The sequence below is a fragment of the Lissotriton vulgaris genome, chromosome 6 (genome assembly GCF_964263255.1).
Source record: "Lissotriton vulgaris chromosome 6, aLisVul1.2, whole genome shotgun sequence".
Lineage (NCBI taxonomy): Eukaryota > Metazoa > Chordata > Amphibia > Caudata > Salamandridae > Lissotriton > Lissotriton vulgaris.
Window position 1 is genome coordinate 1,904,884,339 of NC_141694.1, and position 13,623 is coordinate 1,904,897,961.

Genomic DNA, 13,623 nt, shown 5'->3' on the forward strand with positions numbered 1-13,623 from the left:
GACCCTGAGCCGCTCCAGCACCGAAGTGCAGTCTCCCAGCATCTCCACGATCTGCGTGGGGCCCTTCTGCTCGCTGCTCAGCACGTTGTCTGGTCACTAGCCGCTGGCTTGTGCCCTTCTGTGACGACATCCGATAACCATCACTGCTGGTCTGGTTGCTCCAGACTGGCCCTTGCTTCCATCTTTGCGAGAAGCACCCCGGACCCTCCTGGTCCACTCAAGACGCCATCTTAGGCCCACCACGTGGCCCTGAGATCTGCCAAGGCTTGTGGCCCCATCCTGGGCCCAGCGACGCCGACAGCATCATCCTTCGTGGGACAGCTCGCACCTCCACCGTGGTCGCCGACAACGCCTCCTGGTCCGTGAGACTGCAGAGCCTAGCGAACGCTGCATATCGGGCCAACTTCTCACAAACGCCACCTCCTCTGCCTGCTTCCACACTCTACGCATATACAGAAGATGTTCAAGTGGCAACCCCTCCAAGCAAGATGCACTGTGATACAGGCCCTCATCTCCAGCCAAATGGACTATGGCAACACCCTCTACGTAGGAATTGTTGCACACCTCCTACAGAGACTTCAAACCAAACCGAATGCCATAGCCAGACTCATCCTCTGCCTTTCCCGACAAACCCACATCACAAACCACCTCAGGTAACTCCACTGGTTCCCTGTCCAGATGAGATGATAATTCAAGCTGCAGACTCACGCACACAAGGCTCTACAAGACCAAGGACCCATATACATTAACCACTGCCTGAACTTCCACCAACCGTCGAGAAGACTACGCTCTGCCTCCCTTTCACTTACCCATACTCCCTGCATCCACCCAGGCAGAAGTGAAGGACCCTCCTCCCACATTGCAGCAAAGACCTGAACGAGCCACCCACACTCCTCCGGACCATCACCTCACTTCCCTTGTCCCTTTGGGAACATTGTAGGGCAGCATTTTGAGGGGCGCGGTATAGTTGTCAAACAGCTGACCTGACCCAACCCCCTGTATAATGGGAGCCGCGATGCAGCCGCGCCAAAGGCAAGCCTGTCTGTGTCCGTCCGTGGCAAGTACCAGCCATGCTGCCCAAATTTCAACCTTGACCCGTATTTCCTGGTCTGGAGATCAGCTTCTAAGCATGGCTAAAGCGGCCTTTCAGGGTAAGGTCAAGATAGACCTGGGGACGGGCGCCTCTGAGTATTGCTGCAGCACATGCCTCTTTAAGCCGGTGGTTAGCGGAGGTAGGGCAAGTGGCAGTATGACCATGTCGAAGCCCCCTCTGGTGCCCCCCTTGGCCAATAGGATTAATATCAAGGCCGTTTTGATCACCTGTAGATCTTCACCCAAACACGCAGAGGACATTTGGCTCTCCCTGGAGTCAGACTCCTGGGATCTTCTGTTTCTATCAGAAACCTGGCTGAGGGAGGGCACTGACCCTGACCTGATGCTGGCGATACCTGGCGGCTTTCGGATTACTTGTGCCAAACGTGGTGGCAACAAGATAGGAGGGGGTATGGCTGTTATCCTGAGGGATGTTTGGGAGATCTCTAGTAGGAGAATGGAGCACATTGAGGCTCTGACCTGTGTCAGAATGTCACCCTCCTCCTCCTCGCTGGCTGGGATGTTGGTATATAGACCTCCTGACAGCCCATCCTGCCACCTGTTACAGCACGCGACATTGTCGCTTAGCTTTCTCTGAAGTATACCAATCTAACTGTGTTGACTACTTCAACATCCATGTGGTTGCTGAAAATCTTTCCTAGGCATTATGGAAAAAACTCCAGAGGGTTTAAATCGCACGCAATGGGTGACCGCCCCTACGGGTGGGCCACATGCTTGACCATATTTTTTCCAATGATCCTAACCTTACAGTGGAGGCACCAGTACGCCTGACCTGGACGGATCATTTTCTGGTATCATTCCGTTTCTGGCTTGAATCCAGTCGGTCTAACTCCTGGTCGATTCCTGACAGGAGGAGAAACTGGAGGTGGGTCACCACAGAAGCTATGGAATCAACACTCCAAGATGCTCTCCCCCAGCGAACGGGTGATCCCGACAGTAACGTATCCAGCCTCAATCACTGGGTCACCTCCGCCTTAGACAGTGTCGCCCCACTTAAGTTGGTGACGTCTTCAAGAAGGAAACCCTCAGCCACCTGGTTCTCCACGGAATTACAAAGAAAAGTTTCTGCAAAAAATTAGAACGTTCCTGGAGAAAATCCTATGATCCAGCGGCTAAATGCCTCTACACAAAGGCATTGAAAAAATTCCATAAGTTTAAGCGCAGTACTATGAGAGAATATTTCTCTAACCAAATCAAACAATCTGACAACTTGGTCAAAGAATTGTTTAAAATTGGCCAAAGCTTTATTACTCCCACTGCTCTGGACAGTACAGTACAGTACCGCCATCTTCTACTCTCTGTGCTGACCTGTCAGACTACTTTGAGGAAAAGATTCTTGCCTTTCCTCTGTCAACATCCTCCCATGTGCCCAGTCTAACCCAAGACCCTCCGGGCACCTAGTTTGAATTCCGCCCCAGGTGTCACTCAGGGAGTTGTACAAGTGTAAGTCTGGCTCTCCGGGAGATCCTTGCCCGGCTCAGTTCTTCAAACTACTGGCCCCTTGGCTCAGTCTGCTTCTGAACCAGATCTAGAACGCCTCCATGACAACTGGCATTTACCCAGCAACCTGGAAAAATGCATCCTTGCTGCCTTTACTTAAGAAACCAGATGTGGATCCAGCAGAACACAAGAACACAAGAATTTTAGGCCCATCTCCCTAATGCCAGCTCCAGCGAAAATTCTGGAGAAGGAAGCCCAGAAGCAACTGGCTGAATTCCTTGAATTGGACAACTGCTTTCCTTTCATGATTTGCAATTGGGGTTTTAGAACGGGGTACAAACGGGAGTCCGCACTACTTGAAGTCTCTGAAACTGTGCGTGAATCTGTGGACCAGGGCACCTCAGCTATGCTGGTGTTGCTGGACCTGTCCACAGCTTTCCACACTGTGGCACACCTGATTCTATTGGAGAGACTGAGACAGGTGGGAGTGAAGGGTACTGCTCTGTCCTGGCTCCAGTCATTCATGGAGTATCTCTAACAACAAGTATTCCTACGCCCTATGTCTCCTCCCAGAAAACCCAATAATTGCGGGAAACCCCGGTGTTCAGTCCTGAGCCCGCTACTTTTAAATGTATACGTGGCCCCTTATCGACCCTGGTTGAGACTTGGGGTGTGAGAGTAGTCTCCTACGCTGATGACACTCAGCTGGTGTTATCTTTCAAAGAACACTTGGAGACTGCCTTTCTCAACTTTAAGCAATGCCTGAAAAACATCTGTCGTAATTTGGCAGCACCTAAGTTAGCGTTTAGCTCAGCTACACGAACTTTTAGCGTGAACTTGACCAAAACACGCAGGGGCCATTTTGTATTCTCTAGCTTCCATTTTGTGTGAACATGCTGCCTCGTGGTCAGCATGCCCTTTCGTCCTTTCTCTGTTCCAATGACCATTTACCCTGCCCAGCAACAGGCTATTTTTAGTACTGGTCAAGCACACGCATGCGCATTTGCATACTGACTGGTCATCTCTCAGGAATGTCCTCCAAAACTGACCAGTGGTACAAAACCCCTCCCACATGTTGGCCGTGTTCCAAAAATGCCCTTATATGTACCTAAAACTGTGTAAAAGTATAACGCCTACCTTTTTATTGCCATTAAACTGTATAAAAGAGGTCGTGCACCGATGTTCGGTGTGATACTTCTTGCATTTCCGAAGGGTGCTGTAGGAATGTACCACCACTCCCATGGGGTCCTAATAAACTTGTCTTTTGCATTTTCCAGTGTCCGTGCCAACTTCTGTCTAAGGTGTTCGAAAGTTTTAGCAGAGTATGTAGACCTGATTGAACCCAACACCACAATTGGCGACCACGAAGGGACTCATCGGCGACTCGGATGCCCGAAGGAGAGGTCGTGACGAAGGATTGGAAACTCGCCATGGACGCGTACACTGCCGCTGAGTGACCCGAGTCTTGGCACCCACGGTGTTTCTTCCTTTCCTTCTGATCTGACCTTCCAGGTGGCGCCGGTCCTCGACTGAGATTCCGATTGATTGGATTGTCATATAGTGCCGTTTGGCTGATTCGATTAAAGAACTTGGCAGTTGGAACCTGGACGTTTGAGGATACTTGGTAAGCTTATGATTGGTAAGGTAGTCTACTGACACTTACTGTGGCCTTTTGAATTTGTTTGAGTTAGCTAACGTTTGACCTATGAATTTCACCTATATGTGGAGTGCACCTCACATAGGCAGGCATGTAGGGATATTTCTCTGACTTTGTCTTTGTTTTAACGGCACATCGTGTATGAAGCACATTAAGTGCCATTTTATGAAGTATCACGTTTTCGTGATCCTTTAACATGCCTGTTCGAGGAATGTGCTGCTTTGGAAATGGTACCAATTATCGATTAAATGAATCACAGCCGGCTTCCCCAGAGGGAACCCCGAATCGCGATATGTATGTAAAATTTGGCCTTCCACCTATAATGTATAGCACATTATGGCACAAATACACCAAAGCCGATCGTGAATTGCAATGGCCACTACATGGGTCATTCGACTTGCGAAAGGTTCAATATGTAGAGCAGTGTTTGTTTCAGCGTAGGTCTAGACAGGATATGTTTGATTGTGTGCGTATGTGGGAGAAAACGGTGCATGAGCGAATGAAGCGAGAGGAAGCCTTGGCGGATAAGGTGCAGCGAAAGGCTGCGCGTGACAAAGCTTTACAGCTGCAGGAGAAGGATTTGCAGGAACAGAAAGAGAGGGAGACTCGAGAACGTAATTTACAGGTTACTGGTCAATTCCCTATTTGACGTTCTCTATATCCTGTCCTTATTGATGAATTCCTTCATTTTGCATTACTAGATCGTTGCCCGCCTTCGTACGTCTCAGCTCCGGCTCCGGATGAGGACTCGGATGAGAACCATCAGAATAAGCAGCGTACCAGGTTAACTGCTGATCGAGCTACGGAATTGCACGGGCTTGCTCGTAAACTTAATAGAAATGCTATAACTGTTTCAGAGATTAGTGATAGTATGGATAATTGGCCTGATAAGGAACGATTGTATTTTCTGGATCATTTTGGAGCTGAAGTTGTCGAACGATTTAGGAGGTATTCCTCTGACTTGGAACCTAAGGATATATCAGTTGGTTGTGATAACTTTCGTAAAGATCTTTTTGTTCTTACAGATGCGGATACGTTTTTCCAACGTTTGGTTCAGCTACGGGATGAAGCGTCACGACTATGGGCGTTGCAAAAGGAATCGGGTTCGTCTGTGTCCGGATCAGCGGGAGTATCTAAAGAGTGTCCTGTCTCTGAAACAGATAAGAGCGCTGCGGTTAATGTTAAGCCTATGCGAGAAGCTGCGCCTTTGTATGTTCCTCCTAAAGGACATGGCACAGATGACGATAAAATGTCAAAAGATGCGAAGGGATATTTTGTATATAACTGGGTTTATACACCTTGGAATAGAACTGATGTCATGTCGCTTAAGAATGCCTTGCCTGATCCCCGTAAGAACCCAGCAGCTTTTTATGAAGCTGTTGAAGGTGCTCTTTCTTCGTGTGTTATGACATTGGTTGATATTGATTTGTTCTTTGGGTTGATTTTGCCTCCGGATATGTAGAGGGTGATTCGTAAGTTTGACGATCGAACGAATTTCGGTGCAGATTGGAACGACATAGCTCAAGCTGATTTAGACAGGGAGCCCGTGTGTAAACCATGTTGATTAATTCTAGACCTCCCAGGAGCTATTTTGACTAAATTAAAAACGCTTGTTCCCCCAAAGAAAATTGATTGGACAATGTTGGCTTCTTGTAAACAGAAGCCGGACGAATCGGTCTCTGACTTCTTTTCCCGTTTCGAGGAAGCGTTTCATGAATACAGTGGTCAATTATTAACAGAAGATACAGGCAGACATTTGTTCGTTGATAAGTATGTGGCTAATCTCTTACCGGAGATTGCAAAACGATTAAAGGCGAGTGAAAGTTCATGGACCACGGCAACCCCTGCTTCTTTATTGACTATGGCTCAATACTATGAGCGACAGGAATTAGAGGCTAAAGAAAGTAGTGATAAGAAAGCGAAGGATTTGAAGATGAAGGTGATGTTGGCTCAGGTTTATGCTACGAGAGGGAATGATAGGGGTAGACGAGGATCGTATAATGCGTCTTCTCCCCGTTCCGACATTTCTGAGGATCAGTGTGCATACTGTAAACAGTTTGGACATTGGGTTTCAGATTGTCCGGTGCTTCGAGAACAGCGTAATCAGCGTGGTCGAGAAAGTGGAAGGTCGCGGAGTAGTTTTTCAGGACCGAGGGGTGGAGCGAACGATCGTGGAAGGTTTGAAGCAAGGGGTCGTGGACAGACAGACTATAATACTTTTGATCGACGCAATCAGTGTCAGATAGCTGAGGGTGAATCCTCTGAGTTTCAGGATAATCGTTATGCATAGGATTGCGTAGGATGGGGTGTGGAATCGGTTGAAGTACCAGTTGATCAAAGGAGTCCATATATATCAGCACATGTTTTGGATTCTACTGATCAGTTTCTGGCCGATACAGGAGCTACTCGTAGCGCTTTGTCCAAACACTTGGTTCCAAGGGCTCCCCTGTCTGGCGAAACGATTACAGCAATAGGGTTCGATGGAACACCTTCTCTTAGCCCACTGTCTCAACCTGTTACACTTTACAATGACAAATTTGCTGCCCCATGTCCGTTTTTGTTGTCCTCAAACACACCAGATAATATCGTGGGACTTGATGTATTAAAACATTTTCGAGCAACCATACGCTGTGGCCCTGAAGGGGTGCGGGTTATTCTAAATGAAAATTATCTAGAACTTGAGAGAGTGTGCCTCCTTCATGAGGCCGATGTTTTAGCTTCCCTTCCAAAAACGTTGTGGGCCACTTCTGACACTGATGTGGGACAGATGATTATTCCTCCAGTGCGTATTACTGTAAAGGAGGGCGTATCTCTGCCTCGTGTCCCACAGTATAAGATATCTAGAGAAGGTGAAATTGCATTGACACACATTGTGAATGATTTGATTACGGCAGGGGTGGTTGAGGAAGTCCCCTATAATGTTTGTAACAGCCCGATTCTTCCGATCCTTAAGAAAGACACAGATACCAAGGTCTACCGTTTTATCATCGATTTGAGGGAAATAAATAAGATAGTAGTGCCCCAGTACCCGGTAGTGTCTGATATCACCACCTTACTTGCACTGGTTCCACCTACGGCAACTACCTTTACAGTCATTGACCTAAAGAATGCCTTTTTCTCGATTCCCATACATCCTGATAGCCAATATCATTTTGGCTTTACATTAAATAACAAATCGTATAGATTTTGTCGAGTTCCTCAGGGTTACACAGAAAGTCCTAGCATCTACAGTCAGGCTTTAAAAAGGCAGCTTGATTCTTTTGAATTGCCGTCTGGGGTGGCTCTTATTCAATGTGAGGAGAGTACTTTTTCTTTGCTTTCCTTTCTTGCTAAGCATAATCATAAGATTTCAAAGAAAAAGCTACAATATTGTAGACCAAAGGTGACCTACCTCAGTCATCTTTTGTCTAAGGAGGGGCGTGCATCGACATCAGGCCGAATTCAAGCAGTTTTAGATACACCAGTCCCCCGCACTCAGAAAGATGTACGTGCTTTCATAGGATTGACGTCCTTTTGTAGGCAATAGATATTAGGATTTTCACATATTGTTAAGCCTTTGTTAGCATTGTTGTCCAAAACTGCACCGATTCCCATTGAATGGACAGATGAATGTCAGGATGCTTTTGAACAATTGAGACAAGCTCTTTGTTCTGCACCAGTGTTAGGTACACCTGATTTCACGAAGATCTTTACATTGTACGTACACGAGAAAGATGGGTGCGCATTGTCAGTTTTAGTGCAGACACACGGAGACAAACAGAGACCTTGTGCGTATTTCTCGGCGGTACTCGACCCTGTGGCTCGAGGATTGCCTGGATGTTTTCGAGCAGTTGCAGCAACAGCAGTAGCTATACGACAGAGTGAGGGAATAGTTTTGTCACACAAATTGTTGGTGTTAGTTCCCCATGCGGTAGATGCTTTACTGAATCAAACAAAAACACAGCATCTAACTAGTGCCCGTCTAACAGGATATGAGCTAACCCTGTTGGCGCCACATATTACACTCAAGAGATGTGCTACTTTGAACCCCACTACTTTATTGCCAAATCCTGTTGCTGAAACCCAGAAGGAAGAACAACATGACTGTGTTTTTCTGACTGAGGAACAGACAAAGGGTCATATCGATTTACAGGATACGCCACTTTCAGATGTAGATGAGGAACTGTGGGTTGATGGATCGTGTGTGAAGCTGCCAGATGGTACGACTTCCGCAGCCTATGCGATCATGACACTCAAGACAGTGGTAGAAGCAGCACGAATACCGCAGAAATCAGCTCAAGCAGCTGAATTAATAGCCTTAACGAGAGCATGTGAGTTAGGTGCTGGACTATGTGTGAACATCTACACTGATAGCCGTTACGCTTATGGAGTAGTGATAGATTTTGGCCTACTCTGGAAGGAAAGAGGATTTCTGACTTCACATGGAGTGCATATCATGCATGGAGAATTGGTACGCGATCTCCTGAATGCACTATTATGTCCAAAGAAAGTAGCGATAATCAAATGTAGTGCACACAAAAAGGTGACAGACAAAATAGGACAAGGAAACGCTTTTGCAGACCGCATAGCGAGAGAGACTGCCATGTTACAAAATGACTCCCCCATGTATGTGGTGAAATCACAGGCTGAGCGATGGCACGATGCTAGAGAAGAAATACTAGACATACTTAAATCAGCATCTGAAGCAGAACTTGCAACTTGGGCAACAGAGGGAGTGTTGGACGATGAGGGTTGTTGGCGTAGCAAAGCTATGGAAAGATGGAAATTGCCTGCCGCTTATTTGCAAGCAATGGTCCAAATGACACATGGGCTGGCGCATGTTGGAGCTCTTGCAATAACTAAATTGCTTACACGAGTTTGAGAACATCATGAGATTGCTAGCACGGCTAAGAGAGTAGTACAGACCTGTCTGATTTGTTTACAGCATAATCCTGGTAAAGGGACTTATACTCCCAAAGGAGGGTTTGTTCCACCAACTGCACTATTCGAAGTACTGCAAATGGATTACATCCAGTTGGAGCGCTGTAATAACCTCAAGTATGTCTTAGTGGTGGTGTGTGCCTTCAGTAAATGGATTGAGGCTTACCCCACGAAAGATAATACAGCATTGACAACAGCTAAGGTGTTACTCAAAGAGTACTTCCCACGCTATGGTGTTTGTACGTTTTTGTGGAATGATAATGGTCCTCATTTTATTGGGAAAGTAGTGGAGTACGTCCTGAAAGGATTAGGAATAAAACAGAAGTTCCATGCTGTGTTTCATCCACAGTCAGCAGGTTTGGTAGAAAGGTATAATGCAACCTTGAAGCTGAAGCTAGCAAAGATTGTGGCATCCACGTCTTTGAAATGGCCAGACGCTTTGCCTTTGGCGTTGCTGTCTATCAGATCAGTGCCACATTCCCGATCTGGCCTCACACCTTATGAAGTGGTGTTTGGAAGGCCCATGAATATTTGGGGAGTTCCTAAGCCTCGTTTGATACATGATGTGCCTTGTATAATGATGAACGATTATTTGGCACGATTAACAAATGATTTACTTTCTATTCATCAACAGGTTCGAGAAGCGCTCCCCGATAATTCCAGTGGAGAGGCTCACGATCTCCGCCCTGGAGATTATGTCATGGTAAGGGCGTTCGAGAGAGCCAGCAGTTTGGAACCGAGATGGGGTGGTCCTGAACAAGTGCTACTTGCAACTCGGACTGCAGTGAGAGTCACGAATAAGAAGCGGTGGATCCATTCTACCCACTGCCATCGTGTTTCTCCAGATCTGGTGAATCCTGAAGTGCTGTCTGACTATCGAGACATCTTGGATGCATAGAAGAGCCCAGCTGCTGCGCCTAATGAATCGGAGGGAGCCTTCCCGGACCACACTGTTTCTGATGGAGTGAAGTATAATCTACGTTCGAGGAAATCATTTTTTGTTCAAGACTGGTTGGTAACCGTTCTGAGGTTTGTGAAAACGGATGCCGGGAATATCAAGGGGGGGGGGGGGAGTTCTGTCCAGTGTAGCGACACCCGTCTTGAATCTCGGAGAAGACACCAGCGGCAGCCTCAGTTCTCAGCACCACCATTTTTATTTTTTAGTTTTGCTTTTGAAGAACTTTGTTGTGAACTATGGCACCTACTCCAACACGAAATAAGAGAATTCTTGGTGCTGTGCTTTTTGTTATGACAATAGTGGTAATAGCAGTGATAGCTTGGACTATAGAACGATTGTTTCCTGCACAAGACTATTTACTGCCTACCACTCCAAGCCCATCTGAACATTTTCACTTTACTTTGCCTTATCGTGAAGAGAGACATAGACAGACTTATTTGAATAACAGTTTCATTCAGATTCTGCACCACACCCACAATATGACCAATACCACGAATTGTTGGGTATGTGGAATGTTGCCTGGACATCAAAAGAAAGGAGGAACTCCACTTATACCTCTCCCGTTTTCTCATAATGGTTCCTGTAATGCTTGGTACACTCTTCTTTTTACTTTACGATGGCCAACGAAAGGTGGACTACTCTTCCGATTGAATCGAGTATGCTACAACGATAAAGATGGCTATCCACAAGCTGAAGGAACTAAATTTGAGTGGGAAGAATATCGTCCGGACAATGTATCTACACCTCGTATTTTTACCAATCAAAGACTTGTGAATATGTCTAGTTTACATGTGATAACTGTTATTGATACGAAAGCAGATCTCTGTATCCGAAATAAAGGAACAATCCCTGTATGCCGAAGTGAATGTAATACCACTCTTACCTTCGATACACCAAATGACATCACATTTGTAGCCTCACGTAATACATATTTTATTTGTGGAAATAAGGGATACCATTGTCTTCCTATTGGATGGTGAGGAACTTGTTCTATATCTTTTGTATTGCCATCTGTGTTTATTGCTCCGCCTATGTATCATAATGACTATGTATTATATCATGATTTTATACTAAATAGAGTTAAGAGGACATTAGAAATCGAAGATGTAGACCAAACCGACACCTCTTTACAGCAATATGTAGATTTCAATTTAGGTTTGTTCTCTTTTGTTGGTGCTGCATTAAACAGTAGGAAGATAAGACGGCTAACACGTGTTGTGGAAGCAGTTGCTAATGAAACTGCCTCTAAATTGGGAAATATAACTGAAGAACTTCAGATTACTAGAACTGTGATGCTCCAGAACCGGATGGTTCTGGACGTAATGTTAGCTGATCGTGGGGGTGCATGCCGCATCATCGGCAGTAGTTGTTGTGTGTACGTGCCGGATAACTCACCATCTGTGTACGATGCTATTTCAAAATTGCATAAAATTGCTGCTGAGATATACCCAGAGAATGGTACATGGACATTTTCTAATTGGTTTTGGACACTACTTAGCACATGGGGCTGGAAACTATTGACTATTCTATGTATAATCATTGGAATATTCTTTTTCTTTTGTTTGTGTATTCAATGTGGCCCTACCTTATGTTCTGTATGCATTACAGCCTGTATCCCATCCAAACAAGCTATTTCTAAGCATGAGCAAATGATTAATGCCGAAATGATGCAGATCATGACTATTAACATAGACGATGAACATCCTGATTACTTCCAATATGAGATAGCTTCAGCTAAACGCTAAAAGGGCCGTCTGTATTAATTTGGCAGCACCTAAGTTAGCGTTTAGCTCAGCTACACAAACTTTTAGCGTTAACTTGACCAAAACACGCAGGCGCCATTTTGTATTCTCTAGCTTCCATTTTGTGTGAACATGCTGCCTCGTGGTCAGCATGCCCTTTCGTCCTTTCTCTGTTCCAATGACCATTTACCCTGCCCAGCAACAGGCTATTTTTAGTACTGGTCAAGCACACGCATGCGCATTTGCATACTGACTGGTCATCTCTCAGGAATGTCCTCCAAAACTGACCAGTGGTACTAAACCCCTCCCACATGTTGGCCGTGTTCCAAACATGCCCTTATATGTACCTAAAACTGTGTAAAAGTATAACGCCTACCTTTTTATTGCCATTAAACTGTATAAAAGAGGTCGCGCACCGATGTTCGGTGTGATACTTCTTGCATTGCCGAAGGGTGCTGTAGGAATGTACCACCACCCCATGGGGTCCTAATAAACTTGTCTTTTGCATTTTCCAGTGTCCGTGCCAACTTCTGTCTAAGGTGTTCGAAAGTTTTAGCAGAGTATGTAGACCTGATTGAACCCAACACCACACATCTTGGCCTGGATGATTCAGAATTGCTTAAAGCTTAATGCTGAGAAAACAGAGGTCTTTTTTCTTCAGTCAGGCAGCACCTCCACCTTCTAATTTGTAGTGGCCCTTGCAGCTGAACCCACCACCTAACCCAGTGGATTTGGCCAGAAATCTGGGGTTTAAATTTGACAACGACCTCTCTTTCAAGACCCAGGTGTGCCGTGTCTCCTCTATATGCTTCTGGAAGTTAAGAGCTTTGAGTAAATTCTTACACTTCCTGCGGATGACTGCAGGAAGACTACAGTCCATGCACTGGTGACCTCCCAGCTGGATTATCGAAGTCTTTATCTAGGGCTGCCAGCTTATCTGGTCCTCAGGCTGCAGATAATTCACAACGCCGTGGCCAGACTAATTAGGAACATGCCGCTTTGCCATCACATTTCCCCACATTAGCGGCACCTCCTTTGTCTTCCTCTTATTAGGAGGATAGAGTTAAAGGAGCTCACTTTGGCCTACAGAGCCACCAGATATAAGGGCCCTGGTTATCTGAGGCAGAGATTGCAATTATACCAGCAAGACCAGGCCCTGAGATCAAACCACCTGCGACTGCTTAGGGTTCCTCGCTTCCTTAAGGCCAGGATAGGTGGCATAGCATTCACAGTGAAAACTGAGAAACTCTGGAAAGCTATGCCCCTTCACCTCCGCAAGATGTAGTCAGAACAGGCCTTTAGGAAGGCACTAAAAACTTGGCTCTTTAACCTGACTTAGATTGCCCCACTTGCAACTATCACTGTAAATCTGAAATCTAGCGCCAGGGCACCTCTGTTGAAGTAGCCGTGCGCTCGACAAACAAAATTTATTATTATTACTCTGGAATTCAGAATCGTCTTTGTTAGAAATGGGGGTTTCTAGTTGGCAGAGGTAGGTACCTTTGTCCAAATAGGGACCCTTATTTCTAGTCAGGGTAAGGGAATATACACTTCAGATAACCCTTGCTCACCCCCATGGTAGCTTGGCACGAGCAGACAGGCTTATCCCAAAGGCAATGCGTAAAGTATTTGGACCAACACTCACAGTAACACAGTTATAACACCACAAATGGACATCACACTGGTTTAGTTTAGAAAAATAAAGCATCTTTATCTAAACTTTACAAGACCAAAATGACAAAAATCCAACATACAAGTATGAAGAAAAATGACTTTCAAAAGGTTTTAGCAAC